Genomic DNA, 27,564 nt, shown 5'->3' with positions numbered 1-27,564 from the left:
AGCTTCCTAAGATAGGTGAATGGCCAAGTGAACCATTACATCAAAGAAAGAAGGTGGAAAATTTGTTCTAATTTACAGAGGGTTATTGCAATTTTAGTTTCAAGACGATCTAAATCATCCACTCGTAACACTTTGGAACACAATTCTTTGAAAAAGTTACTTAACTCAGTCAAAGCATCAGATACTTTTTTAGGTAAAAGGTCACGCACTACAAGTGGGAGTAATCTTTCTAGGAAAACATGACAATCATGAGACTTCATACCATAAATTTTTCTCTCCTCAATATTCACATATCGAGATAAATTTGCAGAGTAGCCATCTGGAAATTTAAGATTTTTTAGCCACAAGCATATGGCCCTTTTCTCATCATTTGACAGTGTATAGCAAGCTGGGGGTAACTCTATCTACCCATTAATCTCTATGGGGTGGAGCGTATGTCGTATGCCCATTTCTTTTAGATTAAGACAAGTGCTTAAAGAATCCTTTGTTTTATCTTTAATATTCATAATTGTCCCAATCACACTATCAAATTTTTTTTTCAACATGCATCACATCCAAATTGTGACGTAACAAAAGTGTTCTCCAATATGGCAATTAAAAAAAAATGCTATGCTTCTTCTAGTTATGAACTGCCCATGCCCTTCTAGAAATAGCTTTTTCTGGTCTTTCCCAAATATAATTGGCTTTAATTGACAAATTTGTTTTAACACATCATCACCAAATAACCGTTTGGGTGCTGTCTTCCTTTCTTTTTTACCATTAAATTGTGACTTTTTATTACACCATTTGTGGTCTAAGGCCAAAAAATGATGATGTCGCATATAGCATATCTTATATCCATTTCGTAACCTACAATGAGTAGTCTCACTATGACAACAAGGACACACCAAATTTCCCTTTGTACTCCAACCAAAACTAACAGCATATGCAGGAAAGTCATGGATAGTCCACAACACTGCTACTCTCATCTGAAAGTTCTCCTTTGTTGAAGCATCATATGTACACACCCCATCTTCCTACAATTCTTTTAGCTCATCAATCAACGGCCTCAAGAATACATCAATGTCATTCCTAGGACCCTTTGGGCTTGGTATAAGTAATGACATCAATGAGTAAGGCTCCTTCATGCACATCCAAGGGGGAAGATAATAGGCCAGACACTGTATTTAATACTCATATTTCTAAATGGGTTAAACCCATCTGTAGCTAGTCCAAGCCTAACATTACGGGGATCCATTGCGAATGACTCATGAATTTGGTCAAATTTTTTCCAAGCTTCACAATCTGCTGGATGTCATAACACTCCATCATTAACATGTTTTTCATGGTGCCATTTCATATCCGTAGCAATCTTTGTTGACATAAACAATCATTGTAGCCTTGAAATAGATAAAATAATTTTTTTACACGTTAAGAGCATCACCAGCAATCTTTTTAAATTTTTTCTTGTTTGGAGAGTGACAGTGACATTTAGCATTTATCTACTCACTTTTTCAAATACACTTTCCAACAGATTCTCTATCCCATTCTCTATCTCATTTAAAAATTATTTATTCATTAATTGTTTATTCTTTTTTTAATCATCATTTATTCCTTTTTTAACAACTATATTTTTCAATAAGAAGTGTTATGTTCACAACATTTTACGCAATATTTTCACAACAAAATTTATGTGGAAAGTTGTTACTAGTTCTAATTTGAACCCACTATTTAAATTATTTTTTTACTCACCAATATCAACTAATAACAATCTGTCACTTAAAATTTATTGTGAAAATATCGTAGTAATGTTACTTAATTTTGGTTTCTTATTCCTTATATTATTTTCCTTTCTTTCTTTAGTTTTTTTTTTTTTTCTTCCATACGTTTTTTTTTTTCTTGTTTTTTCTCCTCCACACACATACACCTACCCCCAATATCTATCTTCACTCTTTGTTTGACTTTTTGTTTTTCTAGTTATCTCTAGAACATTTCTCCCCTTCTCCCTCTCTCTTTCGTTCTCTTTCTCTTACACACACACACACACACACACAAATTTCTCTCCCTCAATCTCACACAAACAAATTCTCTTTCAATGAGCTAGCACTTGCATTGTACCTGGTTCATCTCTCCTCTCTCTCTCTCTCTCTCTCTCTCTCTCTGTCTGTCTCTGTCTCTGTGTGTGTGTGTGTGTGTGTGTGTGTTTGTACTAGCAAAGCCAGTTTCTTTTACTTGTTGCAAAAAATTCTCTTCAATTTTTGAGGTGGGTGTTGCTTCTGGTAAGTAAATTGCTAAAGTGGGTCTAATCTTCTTTGATCTTTCTGGAGCTTCTTGTGTTTAAAAATGTTATCTTTGGTTTATTTTTATAGATATAATTATAAGCCTAACTTTTTATCTTTGATTTTTGACTCCAGAGCCATTGATAAGTGGAAATGGGAGAAACTTGCAAAGATTAATGCTTATAACTATGTTCAAATATTGCAGTCCAGCGAACGAAGTGGCAGATTTTTGTAGGATCGGATACAAATCTGTCATGTAGAGTGATTGACATGCCAGTAGCTAGCAGGAGCAGCCCAGCAGTGCCAACCAGCCCACTCGTAAACCAAAACAGCAGCTAACTTTTTCTCACACAAATTCCCAATACCCATATCAACCATTAACTCAAATTAATATTCAAATCAACGGTTTTGATGAGAGAAAAAACTTAGCACTCCACTCAGTGATATCAATGGCAGTGTGGGCCGTGTCACGTGTGGCACAAATACAATAACCCAAAATTGAATCAATGGTTATAAACTTATAATCCAAAAATATCAAGACCCAATCTAACGGTATTAATTACACTCTACAGATCAGAATCTCTCTCCATATCTCTAATGTCTCTCTTCACTCTATCCAGTTTTCACTTCGGACTCAGTCTCAGAGGCCAGATTGAATGATTCGTGTCCGTGGTCATGGCCCTCATGGCTTCCTCCCTTTTACACACTTCCTCAACTCTTCACTTCTTCAGTCTTAGTTCTCTACTTGGTTCTCTCAAACTCTCTCAAAACACTTAACATACCACAACTCTTAACCTTTCACAAGTGTCTTTGGCACAAGAGTCACCAATCCCAGCCAACATCTCTAAACATTTCAAACCATACTGTACAAACTCATGTGGCTTCACATCCTTCAAATCAAAAACCTGCATTTTTTTTTCCAACAAATTTCCAAATTCAAAAAGAAAAGTTCACAACTTGTTCGACAAAATGCCTCATAGAAACAAACAAACTCTATTTTGCATTTTTCCCATACCTATTCTTCGACAATCAATTGATGCAGCCTCTCTTTACTTTTCTGTGTTATTGGCCTATTTGTTGTGTCTTCAAGATATTTTGGATTGTTTCAAACAGTCAAGAAAACAAAACCCATTACTTCAAATAGGGCATAATGTGAAAAAGATTTCTGCTTTTTTTTTTTTTCCCCAGGGGGGGTGGTTAAATTTATTTCCTTTTGTTAGGGTTGCTAAGAAAATGTACACAAGTCCTGGAAAGAAAGTTTAGATCTTTTCATTTTTTACCTTGCTTCCTTTTTGATTTTATAGAAAAGAATGTGAGCAATGGTTGTATTAGGTTCACTGCAATATATCTTTTGCTAGAATCAAACTTTCTGCACAAATATAAAAAATAGAATTTCTCCTATTTTTGGTTTTGAGGTCTTCAGATTGTTTATTCCTTTTATATTTAAGAGTTGAAGTCTAGTAGTAGTGGAGATGCTCTTTGTATTTTTTTTTTCAATATCTAATTTATGGTATATATTTTATTTTTAATGGGTTTTGTATATGGTTATAGGATCTTTGAAAAATCTTTCAGATATTTCCTAAAATATTTCCTACATTGATTTTTATTTATTTTTTATTTTTCTCTTTATTGCTACTTCACATAATTTTTTCACTCTTTGCCGCTACTTTCTACTAAAATTTCCCGCACAAATCCTGCTATATATTTCTTGTTTTTTGCTACACCTCCAGTTCATCACAGAGAGGCTAGAGAATGAAATCAAAGACAAGGGTGCCAGGTATTGATTTATTCCCCCTAGTTTTATTCTTTGCGCCTCTAATTTCTCTCTCTCTCTCTCTCTCTCTCTCTCTCTCTCTCTCTCTCTCTCTCTCCATATATATATATATATATATATATATTCCTAATTTCATATTTCTGTTTTCCATTAGCAGATTTGCTCAATCTTTTACAACTTTTGGTGATCCATCAGTCAAAGGTACACATCTAAAATAATATTTTACTATCTATATAAATAAGACCTACTTTAACTTTGAATAAATTAATGTTACAAGGATAACTAGCTTTACAGAATCAAATTAAGGATTGATGTGATAGAATAGTACGTTTGGTTTATTTTATGGTTTGAGTTTGTTCTATTTTTCAACAGTTTATATAAATTGTATCTAAAATTTAATGTCAATATCTCCATTTATTTCTATATTTGTTGATCTAGTGGTTTGGCATTTGTTTTGAGGTTGTTCCTCAGTTGTTTCTATGTTTCATTGTATTATAATAGATGAAAGGAAACAATTCAATTGATGACGATATCCTTTGGACACCACAACTTGAGAAACTATTTATTGATTAAAGTGTTGTCAATTAAAATTTTTTGTTTCAATTTATCAATGTGATAGTTTATCAATGTGATAGGATGATGAGCATGTATTTAGTTCTGAAAAAATTGTTAGTTATATTTTTCTTCACAGTAACGTCATTGAAGTAAAAGCTTTGTGAGTTAGGTGGAGCTGTGTTTCATGTGTAATTTCACATATATAACTGCTAGTGTTCTTTATTTTTTGTGATCGTATTAACATTTATATTCTACTTTCATTGTGTTGTTTACAACTGTTAGTTATCCTAATAGTAGGTAGGCATGGCAAGGAAAGTTAAGAGGAAAGGTAAGGGCATTAGTGAGTCTCAAGACTCTCAACTACAAGAAACTTAGTCAACTAGACCTTCCTTTGATCATAATGAAGTTTGTGAGCAGGAGCTCTCAGAAATTCTACCTCCATCATCTGAGCCTTGAACTGATGAAGGAGCACCTCAGGCCTCTAATTCCATTATAATAGGTAGTATTGACATTATATACCTTTTTTTTTTTTTTTTATTATTGCATTTACTTATATTCATAATTTATGTTGTGATTTGGTTGCACCTTAATTATTGCACTTCCACCAAGGATTTGCATCATGCATAATAGTTCCAAATCCATCATATTACTATAGCATCATTGCAAGTGGCTGGTTGAGAATATGATGATGATCTTACATGTTTCCATCTTATTGAGTTTTTGTCTCCCTTATTATGTACCTTTTGCTGAGATTGTTCACGACACATGCATATTTTAAGAAGTTGTATTTCCTGTGTAGTTGGGTTGTGCTTTGCGTTTATTGAATGGTTCATTTACCTATAAATTTTTTTTGAGAAGTTGTGAAAATGGGGCAGCTCAAATTCTGGGTAAAATCTATCAACTGGATGTCCATATTTTAAATCTACTGAATTGTTGTATCATACCCAACTAAAATTGATGAAATCATTGTGTTATTTTTGGAGGGATAAATAATTTTTCTAGCTTTTTTTTTTTTTCATGGTATAATTTTCATTAATTAGATAATGTGAGTGGGAATTTTATTTTTAACATGAGGTAAAATATCCTTAATAGCATTGAAATTCTTATGTTGCCTAATAATTCTTCAATCTGGTAGCAGGGTATGCAACCATGCACTCAAATTAGTCGGGAATCAAAGCTTTAAAGCATTTTTTTTTTCCGTTAATTTCTTTTGCTGTTAAAGTAATATTCTTGTGCTTGAATATGTGAGAGATCAAGAACAGATTCTAAATGTGATATATGTTTTGTTATTAACTTATTTCACAATATTATTATATGATTCTTTCCCTTATTAGGAGAGCTTCTTTTTCTTTTCTTTTTTTTTTCTTTTTTTTTTCTTTTCAATAGGTACATGTTCTTTATCAACTTTTTATTGTTATTTGTTCTATCAATAGGTACTAATGCTGGAAAAAAGAGGGGTCGAGGAAAGGCTAAAGGCATCAATGCTGGAGATGGTGAAATAGAGATTGAGATTTATGATGGCAAGTGAGTGACTTATTGCTATGTTGGTTTATTGAAATTAATTATGGTATCATAGCTATATAATATTGTTAACATGTTTGATTTCAATTTTCAGAATTATTACACCAAAAGCCACTCGAGAGATTACCATTCTTTTTCAACAAAAACTTAATGGAGATTGGACAACTTTTACAGAATACCCAAATTCTGAGCTAGAGACTTTATATGCTCGATATAGAGCTCAACGCTTTAAGCATAAATAGCCAAATGAGGAAGTCAAGAAAGCGTTTGTAGAATCAGTGAAGCACCGCTATTCTGATTGGATGTTTCGCATAAGAAATCCAATTTTTCAGAAGTATGAAAAGAAAGAAGATAGTTACAAGAATGGTCCTTCCTTCATTCCTACCCGTTTTTGGAAAGAGATGGTGGATGAATGGATGGGGGGAGATTGGGGGGTGAGTGTAAATGGAATACATGTCATAAATTCTCTCACTCTCTCTCTAACCATTATTTGTTAATATTTTCGTAGAAACTAATGTTCTAGTCTATGAATTTTGCGTGCAGGAGACAAGTTCGACAAATAAGGACAACAAAAATAAGTCTAAAATTTTTTCCACTATAGGTTCTGTACCAATGGCCAAGTACAGATATGAAATGGTATATTATATTATTATCAAATAGTTTTACATTTTATTGTGTATTTACATAGTTTAATAAGTTTACCAATGCTGTTTTTTCTTTTAAATATTGCAGTACCTAGAGACGGGTTCTGAGCCTAGCCCCATTAATTGCTATAAGAAATTTCACACAAAGAAGGATGGCAAAGAATGGGCAACTGGTCATGCTAAGACATTATATGGATGCAACTTATACCAAAATTTAATTTTGTTAACAACTTTAGTTTTTTTGTTGTTTTGATTATCCACGCGGTTTTTATTTGTGTAGGAAAAAATGGATGCCATAAAGGCCAAAGTTGTTTCTGAAGGTACTAAGACAAATGATTATCAGATCTTTCATGAAGTGGTTGGTGAACCAAGTCATGGTCGTATTCTTGGCATGGGAATAGGTATTAAGGCTAAGCATGTGTACGGCTTAACTTTATCTGGTAAAGGTTGTAGCAAACATTGCAGAGAAGATTTTATAAAAGAAAAGAAGATTTGGAGGCACATCTTAGACAAGAAATGGATTCCAAACTTGCAAAAGTTATGGAGAAGCTGAAGGAGAAGTTTGCACAAAAGTTGTAGTCGATGGGCAGTCCCCAACAATTTGACATAAATCCAGCTACCACGGTACATTCTCAAACTTATGCTTTTACCTCCTGGATCTTCTACAACTTTCTATTGGTTTGTTGTGGTTTACAGATTGCATCTATTATAATGTTATATTATTTTACATTTTCTACTGTTTTGACAGCTATGTATAGGTTTTGTATATCATATGTGTTTTGTGGTTTACGTTTTACACAATTGTTATATTATTTTAATTTATATTTAATTTTTATAGTGGGTTAAGTAATCAAATTAAGTTATTGTTATTGTTAAATTAAAGAAAAGTTACCCTGAGCGGTTTAGGGATACTGGAACTGGTAACCGCTCTTGTGGTCGTTTTATGCCTCCATAAGCAGTAGGTAGGGATGCTGTACACTTTTAAATACAAAGCAATGAATAGAAAACCTGACTTTTTAACCAGTCTCAAAACCTTTTTACTGAAAAGGAAAGTTGAACTACAGCTTTCCTTGCATATAGTTTATCCACCGAAAGGAATTTACTTTTGTTTATGATATATTATTATATGATTAGATTTGATACAAATACAAATTCACTTTAATTGTTTCATTTTAACTCATGTTTAATGTTTCTTTTATTTATTTTATAGGATGGTACTAGCAGAGATGAAGAGGACAACTCAAACAATAACATAGAGGTTGAAAACAACTTGGAGAGTGACTCAGAGGAAGACTAATATAGATCTTGTCATAAAATAGTTGTTTAAGTTTAAAACAAGGTTTAATTTCAGGATTTCTTTGTATATTTTATATTTTAAAGTTTGAACTTACATGAATTTTTATCTTTCGATGGATCATTTTTAGTAATTATTGAACTATTGTATCAATGTTTAGTAGTTATTGTACTATCATAACATGATAGTTAAACAAAAATAATATAAAATAAATTATAAATAAATAAATTATAAAATATTTCAATAATTATATAAAATATTACCATTGATGACATAAAAACTTGGTCATAAATAACTTTATAGTGATGACAAAGTCCCTCTCAAATAGTTATTAACGATGATTGTTTTCTCTCGCTAAAAATAAGCTGCAAACCCTCACAAATAAATTTTAGCGATGCCATTATTGCGAGGGTATGAATGTTCTTACAAATAGTTATTAACAACGACTGTTTCTCCTTGCTAAAAATAAGTTGCGAGGGGTTAAAAGCCTTCACAAATAAATTTTAGCAATGCCATTATTGTGAGGGTATAAATGTTCTTACAAATATTTATTAATGATGACTGCTTCCCCTCGCTAAAAATAAGTTGCGAGGGGTTAAAAGCCTTCACAAATAAAATTTAGCGATGCCATTATTGCGAGGGTATAAATGTCCTCACAAATAGTTATTAACGATGACTACTTCCGCTCGCTAAAAATAAGTTGTGAGGGGTTAAAATCTCTCACAAATAAATTTTAGCGATGTCATTATTGCGAGGGTATAAATGTCCTCACAGATATTAACGACGGTTGCTTCCCTTCATTAAAAATAAGTTGCGAGGGGTTAAAAGTCATTACAAATAAATTTTAGCGATGCCATTATTTGTCACTAAAAAGTATGTTGTCAATTTGGAATTCGCAAATAAATAATTGCGAGGGTATGAAGGTCCTCACAAATAGTTGTTAACGATGACTGTTACCCCTCACTAAAAATAAGTCGTCGACTTTTCTTGTCATTTGGTAATATATTTGTGAGGATAAATTTTTTCAGTAGCAAAGGTAGATTGCCCTCGTAAATTATTTATTTGTGAAGGTATGGTCACAAAATCTCTTTTACTAACAAGTGCAAATACGATGGCCTTCGAGGGCCATATGCCCTCGCTAATAAGTTTTTGCGACGATATTTGAATTTTTGCGAGGGCATATGGCCCTCGCTAATAGAATCTTTTCTTGTAGTGTTACTTAGCCTTATCCACAGAATAAAGCTTACGTAATAAAATTGACATTACTCAAGATCCCATTTATTTTGTGAACTAACGAATATAATTGCACTTATCACAAGTTCTCAAAATCCTAGTCTACAACTACAAAGGTTAGGCCCTTTTGTAGTTGTACTGTGATTATGTAATGTATTATAAACCCGGTTTAAAATACTAATATTACTATTTTCGTGTGTTTTCTAATAAGTATTATTATTTACTAAAAAAAAAAAAAGCACAAGTGACAAACAAGTGGTATTATTGAAAACAAGACTGCTTAAGAAATTGCTCAAGAAAAGGTAAAATTGTAGATCTCGATACCTCCTCGATATCTACTGATCTATCAAGACTTAATGAAACTTGATACCTGTCGTGATCTATCGAGTTATAAGATTTTTGATTTAGCTAGCAACGTTTATTCTAATTGGCTATTTTTGTTTGGGTTTGTGTAATTTAATAGGAGAGCCAATTTAAAAGCTCATTAAGCTCCTATTTAAATAAGGTGGTAGAGATAGAAAACCTAGTCTTCCTAATGTTTTAAATTGAAACCCTAGCCCCCAACTATTGAACTTGTGAGTTTAGAAAACAAAAAAAAGAAAAAAAAAAAAAAAAAAGAGATATTGCTGCAACTCTTATACACCTTTGGATTATGTACTTATAGACACTCAATTTTGCACCCATAATTTAATAAAAAAAAATGACTTGAATGACCATCCATGTACCATAATTGCATCACATGCATGAATTAGTTCTTGCATTACATGCATCAACTTGTTTTTGCATTACATGCATTAATTCATTCATTACATATCATAAAAATGATTTTGAGATTCTAACGATTGCAACGGTGTTTCCTATTTTCAAATCGGGCCATGGGATTGAAAGATATTGCATGATCAAGTTTGCACGGTCAACATGCATTGTGTCTACGTAAGGTTGACCACACATGATTAGTTTAAATTAATTCTCATTGGTTAAGCCATTAAAATTAATTAAATAATTTTGTGATTGGTTGATAATTAGTGTTTAAAATATGATTGCATTTTGAACTTTATCAAGATTTATTTTATGGTATTTATCTACAAGATAATTGTTTTTAAATAGCCCGAGTTATCTAGAAAAGAGATGAAAAATCATTGACGGAGGATGAAAACATGTTTAGGTACAAGGATCGGCCAAAAAACTCTAGAAAAGGAGTCCAAATGGAACCTAAATGCAAAAGAACGATCAGAGTCCAAAGGCCAATTCAGCACTTTTGGAGTGCCAAATGGCACTCTAAAAGAGCCGAATTTCCATGTATTGGGCTTTGGCCCAACAACCTTTGGGTGACAATAAGGCACACCCTTTTCGATCTTTTTGCAAAAGGATGCGTTCGGATTCAAACCCTAATCGTCTATACCTATTTTTTAGAGCCCTCTAACCACTATAAATAGAGATTGAACCTCATAATTCAGCAAATTTTTTTATGCTTTGAGAGGCACACATTTTGAGGCTCTCAAATTGCTGATATTTGTTGATCCTCTTTGAGATTTGCTGCTTAAATTAGGGTTTTTAGGTTTCAAAGATAACTGAATAAGTTTCTTTAAACCCTAAAACATCATCTCAAGAACAAGGAGTGCTCATGCAAGAGATTGTTTTCAATCACCCTCTCTTTTTTATGCTATCTTTTTATGGTGATGAATGTTTTATCCATAGCATGAATTGTTAATTGTTGTTTTGTTTAAAGCATGATTGTTTTTTTATGTGATTGATACAATCTCTTTCTTGAATGTAAATAATCTACACGTTAGCAATTCTTTTTCTTAAAATAAAACAGATCTACATCTTTATTAGGTGTAGATCTGGATTTTTCTTGAAATAAAATAGATTTACATCATTATTAGATGTAGATCTGATTTTTCCTCAATACAAAAACAGATGTAGATCTGAGTTTTTATCAAATAAAAACAGATCTGCATCTTTATGATATGTAGATTTAAATTTTTCTCAATTAAAAAACTGATTTGTATCTTTCTTAGATACAGATATGATTTTTCTTCAATACATGCAGATTTGAAATAAAGGAAAAGATTAAACACGATTGTGTTTGCGTTTTGTTTTCTTTAATTCATGTTGCATAAATTTAGATTATGAGTGAAACTCTCTTCTTAAAAAATCTTTTTCATTTTTTTTTTAACATATACAAACCAGATCTGATTTTTCTACTATCAAAGAAACATTTTTTTACTATCTCAAAACAAATCTGATCTTTTATAATCCAAAAACCATTTTCTTTTAGTTCTTCAAAAACAGATCTGATACTTTTTTCAAACCAAAATACTTTATTTTATGTAGTAAAAATAGATCTAAATTTTTATATCCAAAATCATTTTTTCTACATACCTGCAAAACAAATTTGGTATTTTGACAAATCAAAATCAATTTTTTTTTTTTTACAAATCAAAACATATCTAAAATTTTTTTAAGCAAAAGAAGAGACTTCATTCGTAAATAAATTTGTGTGATTTAATTTTAGTGTCACATGTTCAAAATATCATTCAAGACATGCATAAAAAAGTACATTGGTCATAAGAGTCTAGAAGACCAGACTTTGTCTGGGTGGAATGGGTACCTAACACCTTCCCATTCCGTAACCTAGCCTCCGGATTTAGGTCATTGGTTAAGTAGATCTAGCCTTGTCTTTATTTATTTATTTGTTTTTGTAGAATGTAACTAGGACAGAAGTTATGTATTTTTGGTAGATTGTAACTAGGACCTAAACAATATTTTTGGTATTTTTGAGGGACACTTTTATCGAGGTCTCTCACAGTACCAAGCAAGTTCTCTAGCACAAACAGTTCAAGATCAAATGGTGTTTTGTGTGAAGTTGTTGTAAAAAACCCACAAACTTGTTGTCTTGAAGAAAACCTTCAAAAAGTTCTTGGAGTTAGTCAGCGGTTCTAATTGTGATTGCAAGTGCGACATCTGTGAAAGAGTTCATAAATTGAAAAGTTTAGAGGTTCTAATGCAGTAGAATGTTTCTATTGTAAGTTCATCTACTAGAATTGTAGAGACAAAGGTTTTGTACTAAATCTTAAACTTCTCTTTACCATAGTTGTTTGCTTTTTGGAAAGGTTTCTCCCAATTTTTTTGTTTCTTGTGAAACTAGTTTATTTCATAGGTTTTCCTAGGTCATCATATCTTGTGCATGATATTGATGTGTCATTCATAATAGATCTAATTAAAAAATCAGCCTTAAAACTTAGTAGTTTATTAATTGAGGTCTAAATTGTTAGGTTTTGAGTTTGTTGTGTTGACAAACCATGACAAAAAGTAAGTATTAATGAGTTAGAATGGTGTACTTTTAAGTTCAAGACAAAAAACTCAAGTTCAATATGAAAAAAGTGAGTTGCAATCTGGTTCTCTCGATTGTTGTTCAATTGCTCTTGATCATTAGGAAGTCGCATATCAGCAAAAAATAAGCAGACGTAAAAAGCCCATAACTTGTCCGTTTAAATCCCAAATCGCAATTCATTTTTTCTAGTATTTAAAGGATATTATAAGCTAACCTTAGAAGAAGTTTTTAGAGGTTCTTAGAGAGAAAAAACTACATCTTGTGCCTCCAATTGTAGATCTAGGGTTTTTGTACCCAAAGCTCTCTAAAGTCTTCTATCAGCAATATTCCTTGAAGAAACTTAAGATCCGGTGTTGTAGAATTTGCTGTATACAAAGATCAACAAGTGAAGGTGATCCGAAACCTTTTAGTGAGATTTCAAAGTGACAAGCGTGGGTGCTTATGTTGTAGTAAATCTAAGAAGAGGAGTTCATGGATTCGAAACTTGCACGTGGTCATGTCAGTAAGTTATTACTTAAGGTAGCAATATATTTAGGGTTAATCTAATTGTAAAAACTTCAATTCTTTTATAGTGGATTTGCTTTACCTTGAGAATTGTTAGGTCAAATCCTCCCCAAATTTTTACCTTGAAACAGTCCATTTCATTGGTTTTCCTAGGTCATTATATCGTGGTGTTATTTACTTTTCTACTACTTTACATGACATGATTTATTATTGTTTAACCTAGATCTGAATAATTAACCTAAGCAATCACTTGGCTATGTAGAGTGAAGAAGAAAGCTTCTAGAGAGAATTTTGAGAGAGGAACCCTAGAGAAAAACAAGATTAACTCATCCACAATCTTATAAACTTGATTCTCCAAATTCCTCTACTCTCATCCTTTCCATTGTCATACCTATGAGAGGATCATAAGCCAAATCCTTACCTCACCAAATTCAGAATAGTGAGAAGGTTCTTGGTGTTTGGGAAGCAGTTCAAGAGAGAACCAATTCGTTTTGGTTGATGCAATAGGCTAATTGCGGGATCTGGTAAGCTAGAGAAGACATAGTTCGACATAACCTTGTTGGAACAAGAAGCTTGGAGGGCTTAGGTGCATTGGGTAGATTAGGCTTGGAGGGTCTATTGCTATTCGTGTATCCCAACTGATTTTCTAGTGGATCATTTACCGCATGGAGGCGGCAAAGAGGTTTTTTGCTGAGTTCTTCGATAACACATGCCGGTGTTATCTTGTGTTTGCATCTCTCTGTCCCTTACTCTTAGCTTTTAATTTTTACTGGTTTTGATTAATTAATGGTTTAGAGTAATTTGCTAATTTGGGTATTGCTCATATTTCATATTCAGCACACATATATTGTTTGAATATAAGCTTGTATTGGAAAATTTGTTTTTGGGGGGTCTAAACATTCACAAGTGTTTTATACACTAAGTGAGTTTTCAAAGGTAAGCATTAAAAGGGGTGGAGTTGTGTGTACCAGTAGGGAGGCCAGGGCCCCCTTCCCCTCCCCCCCACCCCCCCACCCCCAATACTTTTTAAAATTCTGTGGAGTAGGTAAAAGTAATGCCCCAATTTAGTCTTTTCATAAGTTGGCCACCACAACACAAGATTCCCCCCCCCCCTCCAATTTGTCTTTGCCCCGTAGTATTTTTTACATTTTTTCATCTTTTGCCTTTTAGTTTTTTCCCATATCCCTCCCAACATTTCAGCCACCCATATTTTTACTAGCTTCTTTTGTTAAGCTTTTTCCAAAATACTTTATAGCTTTTACCTTCCTGTCACCCAAAAACTTTTAATCACTCAAAACTCTCATATTCTTTTCAATTTCACTTCATTAGAAATTTTCCTTAATAAAGCATATCCTAAGAAAAAAATATACTGTCAATTTTTAGACCCCTTAAAAACACAATTAGATTAACCTAGGTAATTAGTCAAGTGATTACTTAGTCCAAATTACAAGTCTAGATTATCACAATCAAACAATCATATCATGCACAGCAGCGGAAAGATAAATAACACAACGATATGATAACTGAAGAAAACCAAACCGGTAAAAAACCTGGGGAGGATTTAACCTAGCTATCCTCAAGGTAAAAAGCAAATCCACTAGAAAGAATCGAAGTTCATACAATAAGACTTACAAGCCCCCACGCTCGACTTCTTATTGCTACCAACCAGTAGAACTTACTGACACGACCACATGCAAGCTCCGAATCCACGGACTCCTTCTTTCTTGGATTCACCACCAGTTACAAGCACACCCGCTTGTGTTTTCTTTAAACTTCAATAGCAGCAACTGAATTGATCATCAAGGTGTAGAAATTATCTCCTCCTTGAAAACCCTAAGTTTGTGTAAAGGAAAGCTCCTCTAGATCTCACAAGAGATTTACACAAACCGTAAATATGAGCAACCTTTAGAGAGCCTTTGGATACAAAACCCTAAAAAATAAAAAGAGGCACAAGAGGCACTCTAATCTCTCTAAAAATTTTCAAAAAACGTTCTAGGGTTTCCCTTATATATAGGAGAGTTTTACTTGAACCCTAATACGTTTAAGTAGAGTTTAGGCTGAACTGGAACTCTACAGAAAAATAAATATGCACGTGGTTCAATCGATCGAGTCTAATTTTCAATCGATTGAGCCTTGCAGATTTAGTCCAATAAATTCTGCAATCACTCGATTCCAATTTTACAAATAAACATACTTTGAGCAAGCCTAAGCCTAGACTCTATGTTTTGATCATGGTTTGCCAACATAATACAAATTGAAATTCTAATACATTAGTTCCTAATTTCTTAGAACCTAACAATCTCCCCCTTTGGTAATCCGTGACAAAACACATCCCAAACATGAAATACTCAAAGTTACATATAGCCCAAAAATAATTCAACCTAACTAATATCTATCAGTTGTAAGTGTAGACAGCAGCATGACTGAATCAACCTGTATATTTCCTGAAACACTCAACAAACGCATAAACGCATGTGTGACAGAAAAACAAAAACAGTAAATCAACAAATATGCAATCTAACTCTCCCCCTAAATTAGATACATCAAAAACAATGTTAACTCCCCTAAACAAAACAAACAGGTCATCTATTTCTCCCCCTTTTTGTCACATATTGATAACGACTACCCAATCAGAAAGTAGACAGAAAACATACGCAACAAAGTAAGAGAAAATAGAGACAACTCCCCCTATGAAGAGAAACAACTCCCCTTAAGAACCACAAAGGTTAAAAACAAGCTTCTCCCCCTATAAAAATCGGAAAAACAAAACAAGTTTTGGGAAAAACAATTTTGGGGAAAAATAAAGGGAGTGGGGATAAAGAAAAAGACACAAACCAAGTTTTAAAAAAACTAAGTTGAGGATACACATGAAGAAAAATATTCTCTCTTTCAATAAAATGCAAACATGACACTATGTGACCCATAAACAGTTGCATGAGTAAAGAAAATATTTGCACATTGATTATCCATCATATTGTTTAAGAAAAATATTTTCTACAGTTCACACATAAAAATAGCATATACTAGAAAGTACATAACTCAAAAATTAATCAATACATTTTTGATCAAGTTGAGTACCCAATGTAGCAAAGTGTATGCATGTTATGTGTGAAAACAATGAGAGATATGACTGCAAAACTGTAAGATGGATACAAAAACAATGCAATGCATGTGAATCCTAAACATAAATAATGCATGGAAAAATCAAATTTTTGAAAAAAACAGAGCAATTTAATGTAGAAACTTCTCAAAGTACAATATTTCATGAATGAAATGCATGAGTATGAGATTAAAAGTTTTTCAAAAACACTTGAATTCAACCCAGATCATCCAAAAACAAGTTTTTCAACCAATTGTCCTCAAAAACTCAAACATTAAGCACATTTTGCATCAAAATTAAGGAACTTTAATCTTGGATGGCCACAACAAGATCACACACAATATAATGTACCAAGTTTAGCAAAGAGTAACTTGTATAGTGTGTGCAACTAGCAAAAGCTTGAGATACATGTGAAGTGATATATAAATAGAAATCAATCACAAAGTCTACAAAATTCATCACATAGAATTTAAAAGAGACTATCACCTAAAGAGTTACATTATATAACTCCCATATCTACTAGATCATAAGCTTGCAATCATGTAAGTTTCTTGTATTTATGCCTCATAATATACATTCCAATTTTAAGTTATGTGAGTTTGGCATCAAGCCTAATAGTACACACCAATTTTGATTTTAAGAATTAAGCAATTTAACCCGAGGCTTCACCTTATGTTCTTTTTGTGCATGTGCTACACTTTCTCGAGTACAAAATCTTATGATATGCACTAAAGTGTTCATGATTGGCTAGTGAACAGTGGTGAGATGGTTATTTATGCCTTTCTCTAAAGGTTCAAGTTCGACAGTCAAAGACATGTGACTTCAAGATCAAGACAAAGTGATCAAAACCATAAACATGCACTACAAAGCTTCAACTAGTAAAGTGCAATAAGTAAGCTCATCAAAGCTAAACAAGGTACATAAACTTGTTATGTAAAGATAATATGGCCAATCCTTGATTATAAATCCAAGATGTGAAATATAAAACACAAAAATCTTTTTGGTTTTAAAAAATTTATGATCAAAAACAAAAAGCACACATTATGCTAAATGAACAATGCAAATACAATGCATGACAATGCTTAACTAAGCTATAGAGGGTACACAAACAAGAAATATCAATTTCTTAATTAACCCTTGAGTACATGTACAAACTAGTACATACTCACATAAAATCAAAAATAGCTTAGTACTTATATAACACATACTATCCAAGTTTCTCCACAATGTCAAGCATGTTCTAAATCAAGAGAGATATCATAATTCATGTAATCCTCAAGAAAAATAAAACAAGATTCAAAATAAAATATTTTTGTCTTTTTGAAAACTTTTTCAATGTTTTTGGATTTTTTTTTATTCAATAAAAAAAATTCTTAAAAAAAAACAAAATAACCAAAAACAGAAGCAAGACATGTCCACAAACAATTGAAAAAATTAAATCAAGGACAAGTCAGCAACACTCACCTTAGAGAATCTTTTATCACCCATCTAGCACGAGTCTTCAGCTTTGTAGGTGAAAATCCATGAGAAGCAGAGTGTATTTGAGGGATTATACCAATCTTTTGAGAAAGACTAAAATCCTGAAAATTCCTTTCACAAGCCAACAAGCTTAAATTTTTCAAAATAATATGAAACAATTTATATGGACTTATGGCAGGAGAAATATAATCACAAATCCTAGATTGAAACATAGAATGCTTAAATTTCAATTTATGACAATTAGGACGAATGTGACCGGAGACACCACAAAAGTGACAAACAGGAACAAATTTAGGAACATCAGTATTCCTAACAACAAGTCTAGTCTCAGATTTTGGTTTTTGCCTCAACAAAGAACAATTTGGTCTAATATGACCAACAACACCACAAAGGTGACAAGTAGGCACAAAAACAGATTTATTATGCTCTCTAACAGTAGATTTAGACATAGGTTTAGAAACTTCAGCGTTAACATTAGAACTTTTACCTTTGTCTAATCTAGCAAAATAAGCCTTTTCTTTATTATTCCTCTTAAAAGGAGGGATATAAACTTTCTTAGTTTTAGGCTTAAGAGAAACAGAAATACTTCTGTTATCAACAGCAGGCTTGGTACTAGTCAAATTTTCAATTTTAGCTTTAGATTCAACTAACTCTTGTTCCAAGCTTTTCATCTTCTCATCTTGAGAGGAAATTTGATTTCTCAAAAATTCATTCTTTTTATTAGATTCATCTATGTAACAATTAATTCCTCTTTTTCAAGATTAGCCAATTTTAACTCTTCCTTGAATTTCTTAGCAATTTTCATAGATTTCAACAATTCCTTACGAAGAGTCTCACAGGCATCAATAAAATCAACAAAAGCATGAGCAGAAATATGATCAGAAAGACACTTCAAATTATCCATGACAACAGGGGTCAAGGATCAGCTCTTAGATAAAAAGATCTAAAACAAAAGAGCTACCTGCTCTGATACCACTTGTCAGTTTTTAGACCCCTTAAAAACACAATTAGATTAACCTAGGTAATTAGTCAAGTGATTACTTAGTCCAAATTACCAGTCTAGGTTATCACAATCAAACAATCATATCATGCACAACAGCGGAAAGATAAATAACACAACGATATGATAACTCAGGAAAACCAAACCGGTAAAAAACTTGGGGAGGATTTAACCTAGCTATCCTCAAGGTAAAAAGCAAATCCACTAGAAAGAATCGAAGTTCATACAATAAGACTTACAAGCCCCCACGCTCGACTTCTTATTGCTACCAACCAGTAGAACTTATTGACACGACCATGTGCAAGTTTCGAATCCACGTACTCCTTCTTTCTTGGATTCCCACCAGTTACAAGCACACCCGCTTGTGTTTTCTTTAAACTTCAATAGCAGCAACTGAATTGATCATTAAGGTGTAGAAATTATCTCCTCCTTGAAAACCCTAAGCTTGTGTAAAGGAAAGCTCCTCTAGATCTCACAAGAGATTTACACAAACCGCAAATATGAGCAACCTTTAGAGAGCCTTTGGATACAAAACCCTAAAAAATAAAAAGAGACACAAGAGGCACTCTAATCTCTCTAAAACTTTTCAAAAAACGTTCTAGGGTTTCCCTTATATATAGGAGAGTTTTACTTGAACCCTAATACGTTTAAGTAGAGTTTGGGCTAAACTGGAACTCTACAGAAAAATAAATCTGCACGTGGTTCGATCGATCGATCGAGCCTTGCAGATTTAGTCCAATAAATTCTGCAATCACTCGATTCCAATTTTACAAATAAACATACTTTGAGCAAGTCTAAACCTAGACTCTATGTTTTGATCATGGTTTGCCAACATAATACAAATTGAAATTCTAATACATTAGTTCCTAATTTCTTAGAACCTAACATATACCTTCCTTAGCAAAGAGTTCTATAATACGAAGCTATGTAAATTTTAAGAGGTACACAGTTCTTTTTTTGTCTTTTCATTTCTATTATAGTCCAATCTTTTTTTACTAATCTTATGATTATGATTTATGGTTTTCTAATTAAGTTAAATTTCTATATATTTGAGAAGTACAAAAAAAGTGATCTTCAATTTATTTTTTCACTATAGTAATCTAATTTGATTAAATTTAGATTCAATTTATTTTACGCTTGCTAATAATTATTTTTTTATATTTAATTTCTATTGATATTATTTGTTCTTGCCATGTAGTCTAGCTTTATTATATACTTATATTTTATTTCTATGAATGTTATGCACCTATATCTATTTAAAGGAATAGGAGAAATTCAATCGAAATAAAATGACCTTAAAATGATCAATTGGTTGTTTAGTTTTATTAGTATTTTGCGAACTAATAAGAATTATATTGATTAAAAATTTTTAACAAAAATTTTGCACTATTTTACATACTTCCAAGTTTATTGAAACACTTTTTTTTTTTTTTTGGGGAAAACTAATGCATGTTATATATCTATATATATATATATATGAGAGAGAGAAAGTTTATAAATAAATAAATAAAAATTACATATGTTGATGTGACTAATCATTAGTGATGATGCCGAAAATCGTCAGTAAGTCACACAATCCTCATGTGCTCTAGACAATACCTGCACAACACAAAAGAAGAAGACCTTAGGAGAGTACCGATGTGGTACAGGCCAAAGACCCTCCGAAATTTAAGTTAGAAAACTTCTCACAACTCTAGAGTGCTAGAGCCGGGTAAATTATGTGTACCTTGGTTTGTGAATGCTTTGGGGTTTTTATAGTAGTGTAGAACCGACTTTTCTCTTTCTTGGGGACGGAACTTTTCCTTATAGGGAAGATCCTTATGAAAGCACTTATTTTACGGGATCCTTTCCATATAATGATTTTGTTAATTAGGTTTAATCATGAGGCACAAGATATTTCCTTTTGAAATTGCTTGAGGGCTACTTAAACCATGTGGATGCCACGTGACCCTGTTTCCATCAACATTGTATCTGTCCACTTTCTCCTCCGTCCTCTAGACAGAATCCATCCTCTTTTGTGCATGCTCCCCGTCTTCTCCCATCATCCTAATCTCAAGCAAAAGGTATCATCGCTCGTGACAGATTAAGTAGAATGAGACCGTCTATATCCATTTCACCCTCTTTAGTTGCCCCCTCACTCTTCGGATCTGTCCCATAATGTTAGGATGGATCCGTGGAGTGACTGTTTTATTTTTACTTTTAGGAGATGCACTCTGATTGACAGGCTAGCCTGGGGTCATAATTGCCATAGGTACATGTGGTGCATTTTTAATGGTAATTGCTCAAACTGAAGTGTCCCTTCATCTTTCGTGTCGTTGTCTCTATATATACATGCTCTTTTATCTTTCATTTTTATTTTCTGCAACAAATTTATGACCAGAGCATTTCCATCTACTTCACCAAACCGGCATACCGTCTTCTTGGCACTACCGTCTACTTGGTGTTACTGTCTACTCGGTGCTCTGTCGTCCAATCCTTTTGTTACCTTCTCTGCTTTGCTCACTCGATAAGTATCCTTTACCTTAAGTTGAATTTACTTTGTCATTTATTTAAATTTCGCCAATCCATCGTCTATGTAGACCATTAGAGTCTTAGGGTTTGTCCGTCATGTGTAGGTGACAGATGTCTAGTGCGTTGAGTGAACAGTCATGTGTCCACGAGGGAGAGAGCTACGATAAGGTATATCCGTTAGGCCAGGACGACCCCAACACCTCTTTTGAAGAAAGGGTCCCATCTGCCAACTTACCTTCCATGGTGAATGATGAGTTGGACGGAGAAGGATCAGAAAGTGATTCAAGCGAAGACATAGGAAATGATGAGCCCCCCATCCAATCTGACATAGGCCCTGATGGATTCAAGGAGTCCATTATGCTCCTGTTGTGGACAATAAATGATTTCAACTCGTCCATCAAAGAATGTCACTTCAACACACTTAGGGAGAAGTACCAAATCCCCATCAACATTCCAATGCGTCTTCCCTTTAAATGGGAAAAATGTTATTACAAGGGTGTAGAAGACATCAATGTATATGAGCAAATGCTAAAAGCGAGGCTTAGGTTCCTTTTAAGTGCTCTTCACCATCGTCTTCTCCAGTATCTTGGATTGGCCGTCACCCATATCTCTTTGAACGCCTGGAGAGTATTCCTGGGAGCTAAAGTGCTATATGGGGTGATGTTCAACGGGGCACGTACGATGAAGGTGGAAGAGTTCTTCCATTGCTACCGTCCATCCAAAATCACACAGTCAAGAGGCATGTATAGTTTCGTGCCGAGGAGCCTGTTGCTTAGGCTAGTATGCGACACCCCTGACTCCAACAGGAACTGGAAGGGTCGCTATTTCTTTATCCAAGGTGATGACTGGATGTGTCACCCTAGTGACCAAAAGTATATGCCTATGGAAAAAAACTGGGGCATTATGCCCCCGTCCGGTATGTATCCATTTGCATGAGGTTTGTACTTCTGTTTAACTTGTGATATTCTAACCGTCTCCTATTGCAGCTCGGAACTGTCTAGAAGTCACATTTGAGGAATGGAGCTTTTTGGAGAAGATTTTCATAACCACCAAACTATTTGAGAAGTCGTGGACTAAACTTGTTACCTTGGACACCCTCCATTGGTATTGTGACGGTCCCAGACCAACAGCGACTACTCATCGTTACGATTCACAAGTTTGCCAACGTAATTTCGTTGTCCAAACACCTTGATTTCCTTTCTTGCTTTCAAGTTATCTAACTCCTTTTACCCGTCCACATTCGTTCAAACATATAAACTTTCATTACCAAATCAAAGAAAAAGCAAATCACTAGCTCTTAAGACAATAAATGAAAGGGTAGAAGGTCATGGTTCATCAGATGAGGATGCAGTAGAAAAGGATGTTGCCTACCTTGCAAAGAATTTCTGTAAATTTCTAAAGTTGAAGAACAGTGAGAAATTTGGTGATAAAGGGAAATTCATGAGTTCCAGAAAGGAGAAGAAGGACTTCAAAAAGAGAGAAGGGAAGGAGTCCCAATCCACACAAGGAGTCGCTTGTTTTAAGTGTAATGGACAGGGCCATTTCAAAAAGGAATGTCCTAATTATCTAAGATCGAAGGGCAAGGTGTATGCCACCACTCTCAGTGACTCAAATTCCTCCACCTCTGATTCGGAGGATAGCTATGATGAAGAAGGGAATTTCTCAGCATTCATGACTGTTGCTCATGTTGAGTCTTCGGAGGACTTGAATTTGCTTGTGGAAGAGCTTGGGGAGCATAGTGATGAGGAATTCATGGGAATTGTAGAAGAATCAGATGCTGAAGAAGATGAAGATACAGCTGGTCTTAAAGAGAACTATAATTCTCTACTTGAGAAGTCAGGAGAATATGCAAGGGTGGCCAAGGCAGCAGTGAAAAAGATGAAGAAAGCTGAGGAGGACTATAAAAGTCTTCTAGCAAGATATAAGGAGGCTAAGTGTGAGATAGAGATACTAAATGGCGAGCTAACCGAAGCTTACACCAAGGTAAAATTCCTTAAGCTTGAGGTGGTTCAAGCAAATGCCAAGGTAAAGCGAGTCTCTAAAAAGAAGCTTGATGATTTCCTTTCTTCTCAAAAGACCTTCTCCAACAAAACCGGATTAGGATACACTAGAGAAAGTAGTTCAGCTATGAACATCTCTAAAGAAGTGAAGTTTGTGAAGGCCAAAGAGTCGGTTGTAGTTGCCCCTACTATTGAAAATGCTAATTTTGAGAAGAAGAAGAATGTAACTGACCAGTGGGTGTTGAACAAGCCCCGTAATCAAGTTTGAAGCCAGAGCAAAATCTCTTCCATGATCGTAAAGAGGTCCTAGAACGAATCATGTGTGTCATCACTGCGAACTTCAAGGGCACACTCGACCCAATTGTCATAAGTTGAGAGCATTAAGGAGTGCTACTGATCAAAGGTCAAGAAGGCCAAGAAATGAGAAGAAGACTTGGGCTGTGGAGCCATCAAGAGATTGAAATGTTGATCCTGGAATGATGGACGTGATGAAGATGATTGGTGCATTCACCAACTGCTTGGAAAGATTCACTAGAAGGTTTGAAAGTCCTAACTCTCGTACCTAATCCTATAAGGATATCACCCCAAATGCACGTGACGTGTGGGTGATGAAGGGTACTCATGCATAAGCATTACCACATGTCCATGCATTAATACTTATGTTGTGTGACTGTTGGTTTGATTATTGATTATGAGAATTGAAATTTTTTTGTTTGTTTCATTTTTTGTTTTTACATTGTTGCTTCTAATCAATCTTTTCCTTCTTGTGTGCCAAAAATCCAAAAACCACATAAAAAGTAGAAAATCCAAAAAGATTGATCGACATTGTTGAGTTTTGTCTCAAAATATGTTTTACCTTGTACCTTTGTGCAAATGGCCTTGTGCATCTTCGGGCATAGCTTGTTTCCTATGCACTCATATTATTGTGTGAGAAATCTTGAAATCTATATGACTATTGTAAATAGATCTTCAACCTTGTCATGAATAATTAGTGAATGATTTTGTTGATCTTAAGACATGCATAGACTTGTGTCTATATATTTTCCCACTTTTTATTTTATTGTTTTTGCTAAAAGAGCTCACTAAATGTAAATCTCCAAATGAAAAGAGATATTGAGCTGCAAAAGCCTGTCGCACATACTAGTATTTGACTAGAAAAAAGGGAAAGCGACCAAAAATTAAAAATTGTATGATGCCCAAAAAGCTAAAGGCTATCTCATCAATGTGATATATCAAAAATTTCAAGCATCAATCTCACAATGAGATGTGTTGATTCAAAAAGATCAAATGTTATGTCAAACATGGAGCCAAATGAAAAGCTTCAAAGATATTGTACTCAAGCCTTTGTGGGAGGTCATATATACATATTTCTATAATTGAGATGAATCACATTATCTAGTGCCAGTTGTGTATGCCTTGATTGAATTGATCATTGAAGCTTCACATTAGACTAAGGACTATCTCATTTTTTATATTCACACATAACACACATGTCTATGTTCAATGAATGTCATATTCATTCATGTGATTGTATTTGACTAAATGTGTTTTCACATGCTCAATCTTTGTTGATCAATTACAAAAAAATTTTTGAGTGTTTTAGTTGTTTTTGGAAAGTACCTTGTTTTTTACAAAAATTTTCAAAAATTATATTACCCTGTTTTGGCGACTCAGTCGCGGCTAGATCCAGTCGCATGCCCCAGTCGCGAGTCCATCACAGAGAATTTTTGCGACTCACTGGCGACTCATTGGCGGGTAAATGCTTCAATTGGGAAAAAGATTTAGAATATTTTTCAAAATTTTGGAATTTCATGTTTTTCGCGGCTCAGGTTGGCGACTTGTTCATGGGTGGAAGGTCCAGTCGCGAGAGGTACACAAAGATTTTCGTGGCTCAGTTCACGACTCTCTCGCTAGTGGAACTTCCAGTTGCAAAAAAAACTTAGAAAATTTTCCTCAAAATTTTTCTTTCAAGTGTTCTAGCGGCTGGCCCTGGCGACTTGCACGAGACTTGTTTCAGTCGCAAAAATCGCATGTTTTGCACAAAATGGGTCAATTTTTAAACTTGTTCAATTTTTCCTCGAACATTTCTGACTGTTCATCTCCTTCCTTACCTAAACACTCTTAAACTCATCGTATCACTCTCAGAAAAACTTCCATTTTGAATCATTTCATTCTCAAATCTTCAAGGAAAAAGGAATGGGTTTCTATTTTCTCACTCAATTTTACATATTTCTCCATGCATTTCCTCATTTTGTGAAATTTTGTTTGAGTTTGTGTGTTTTGCAATGTTCGTACATGGGTTTACTCTATTGGGTTGGCTAAAGGGGTTTTGTTGATTCTAGTGATTTGATGCTTGCTTCTCTTGTTTTCTTGACTGTTTCTTAGATGTCTATCTTGACTGCGTTGCTCTGTGCATAACATTCTCGTGGTAGAATGTCAGAATGACAAATATTTGTGACTTTGTGACTGACCATAGTTTACAGTGAACTGAACTATGACTATTTATTCATCGTTGCTGGACATCTGTTACATATTTTAGCATACATTGCTTCAGTGTTGCTCATTCTTACATACTACTAACTAGGTTCATGTACTCTGTTTAAGTGTTATCTCGGTCTGAATTTCAATGAGTCTCCAATTTTTGACTATCTTGAATATAATCAAGTTGTTGTTCGTGTCATGTGTCTGTGCACTTGGATCTTTGTTGTGTGTTTGTTATTTTGCAGATGTCTCGTTGATCGTCCAAAGAAAAAGAGATTGTAATTGATGTTTCATCATCCCCTGTTGCTAAACGAACTCGCCTCTCATCTTAGTCATCTAAAGACTTAAACCGTGAGAGGTTCAAAACTCCTATCGATTCATAGACTCACTCAAGCATTTTTGAAGGTGCTACTCCCATAATGGAACGAGTGGTAAAGTTTGACACTTTGGGGACAACTTTTATCCCTAGAATCTTTGAAGCTAAAGATTGGGCCAATCTATTTGAGAATTTCAAAGACCCAATGGAAGAGTTGGTTAGGGAATTCTTCTCAAATGCGAGATACATTGGAGTTGAGTTAAAATGCTAGGTAAGAGGAAAAGAGTTTTCCATCAATCCGAACTACATAGCCAAGGTCCTTCGCATCACTAGACCTGAGAATGTGGACCTCACCCCTTATGATGATCGAACTCCTAGGGTTCAACACATTCTGCAAGATCTTGGGCCTGATCATGAAGTCTCCAGTAAAGGCACATCTATAAACACTGCAAAGTTTGCTCTTGAGTTGACCACACTGAAGCTGATCATGTTCTCCAATCTCTACCCATTGTCCAACACTGCTTTCATTAATCTTGGAAGAGCTCAATTCCTATGCGATCTTATTACAAGAGCCTTGATTGATATCTGTGCCCATATCTTCTAGACCATTGGGAAGACTGCAGCTAGATCAGCAACATGAGCATGTATTCCGTTTTGTAGTCTCATCATGAAGATCGTACTTCTTAAAGGTGTCAATCCCCCATCAGATGGAAAAATGATCAACCGTCCTCGACCAATATCCATGATATCTCTCCAAGCTTGCAAGAGTCACTCCTCTCAAAAACCAAAGAGTGAACATATGTCTCCTGCTACAACATCTGCTCATGGGTTAGATACACCTGTGCATACCACAACTATCTCTCCTGTCACCCCTGAGTTCCAGTTAACTAGCAATCAGCCAGAGCAGTCTGGTCCTCAAGCTAATAGGTTGGGTCTTTTGTTTGAAAATCTTCATATGCGCATTGTCGGAATAGAAAGACTTATCTACTCCACCAACAATCAAGTTCAATTGTGACTCACGACCATGGAGAATCAGCTAGATGCTATTCAGCAAAAGCTAGAGGACAGCCTTTAGCTATTTGTGCCAAAAAAGGGGAGAGCTTATTGAAAGAGGGAGAGCAACACAAAGGGAAGTATGCATAGTTAAAGGGGGAGTTGTGTGCTCAAGAGGAGAAAGCTGTCATATACACTCACACATACCTTTAGACATATTGCCTTACTTTGGCTAGCCTAGTTTATCAATCATTTACTTATAGTCTTCTATTGTCTTTATAAACTCTTTGTTTTGTCTGGCTGTGTTTCTTGGGTTATTGTTTTGGTTTTAAACTCATGGATCTATTTTAAAACACTCATGTTACTTTGGTTTGTTAATATTTAAAGTTGTTATTCAATATGTTTATATTTTGCGCCCATGTTGCTTTTGTAAGCTTTTAGGGTTTGTTTCCATGATTTGTAGGCTTTTATGGTTTGTACCTTGCTTATGCAGCCTTTTCGTTTTGTTGTCTAATACTTCTAGCTAAATGTTATGCATTTTCTTTAAGTATTCTCACTCTTGTG

The 27,564-nt window shown here is 34.2% G+C and overlaps 1 long non-coding RNA gene across 5 annotated transcripts; it reads left to right on the top strand.

The window, feature by feature from the left end:
- The first annotated feature begins 1,987 nt into the window (after positions 1-1,987).
- LOC126721826 (uncharacterized) lies at positions 1,988-8,117 on the top strand. 5 transcript variants are annotated; one of them, XR_007653930.1, is made up of 8 exons: positions 1,988-4,035; positions 4,190-4,233; positions 4,882-5,086; positions 6,021-6,111; positions 6,203-6,542; positions 6,652-6,744; positions 6,841-7,376; positions 7,963-8,117. It is a non-coding gene; the product is annotated as an uncharacterized LOC126721826 (long non-coding RNA). The 5 variants fall into 5 exon arrangements; XR_007653931.1 differs by having other exon boundaries at positions 4,870-5,086; XR_007653932.1 differs by having other exon boundaries at positions 4,187-4,233.
- Positions 8,118-27,564: the final 19,447 nt, after the last annotated feature.

The sequence above is a fragment of the Quercus robur genome, chromosome 4, assembly GCF_932294415.1.
Source record: "Quercus robur chromosome 4, dhQueRobu3.1, whole genome shotgun sequence".
In the NCBI taxonomy this organism is placed as follows: Eukaryota; Viridiplantae; Streptophyta; class Magnoliopsida; order Fagales; family Fagaceae; genus Quercus; species Quercus robur.
Note: the sequence above shows the minus strand (reverse complement) of the source record. Positions and strands in the feature narration are given on the sequence as shown.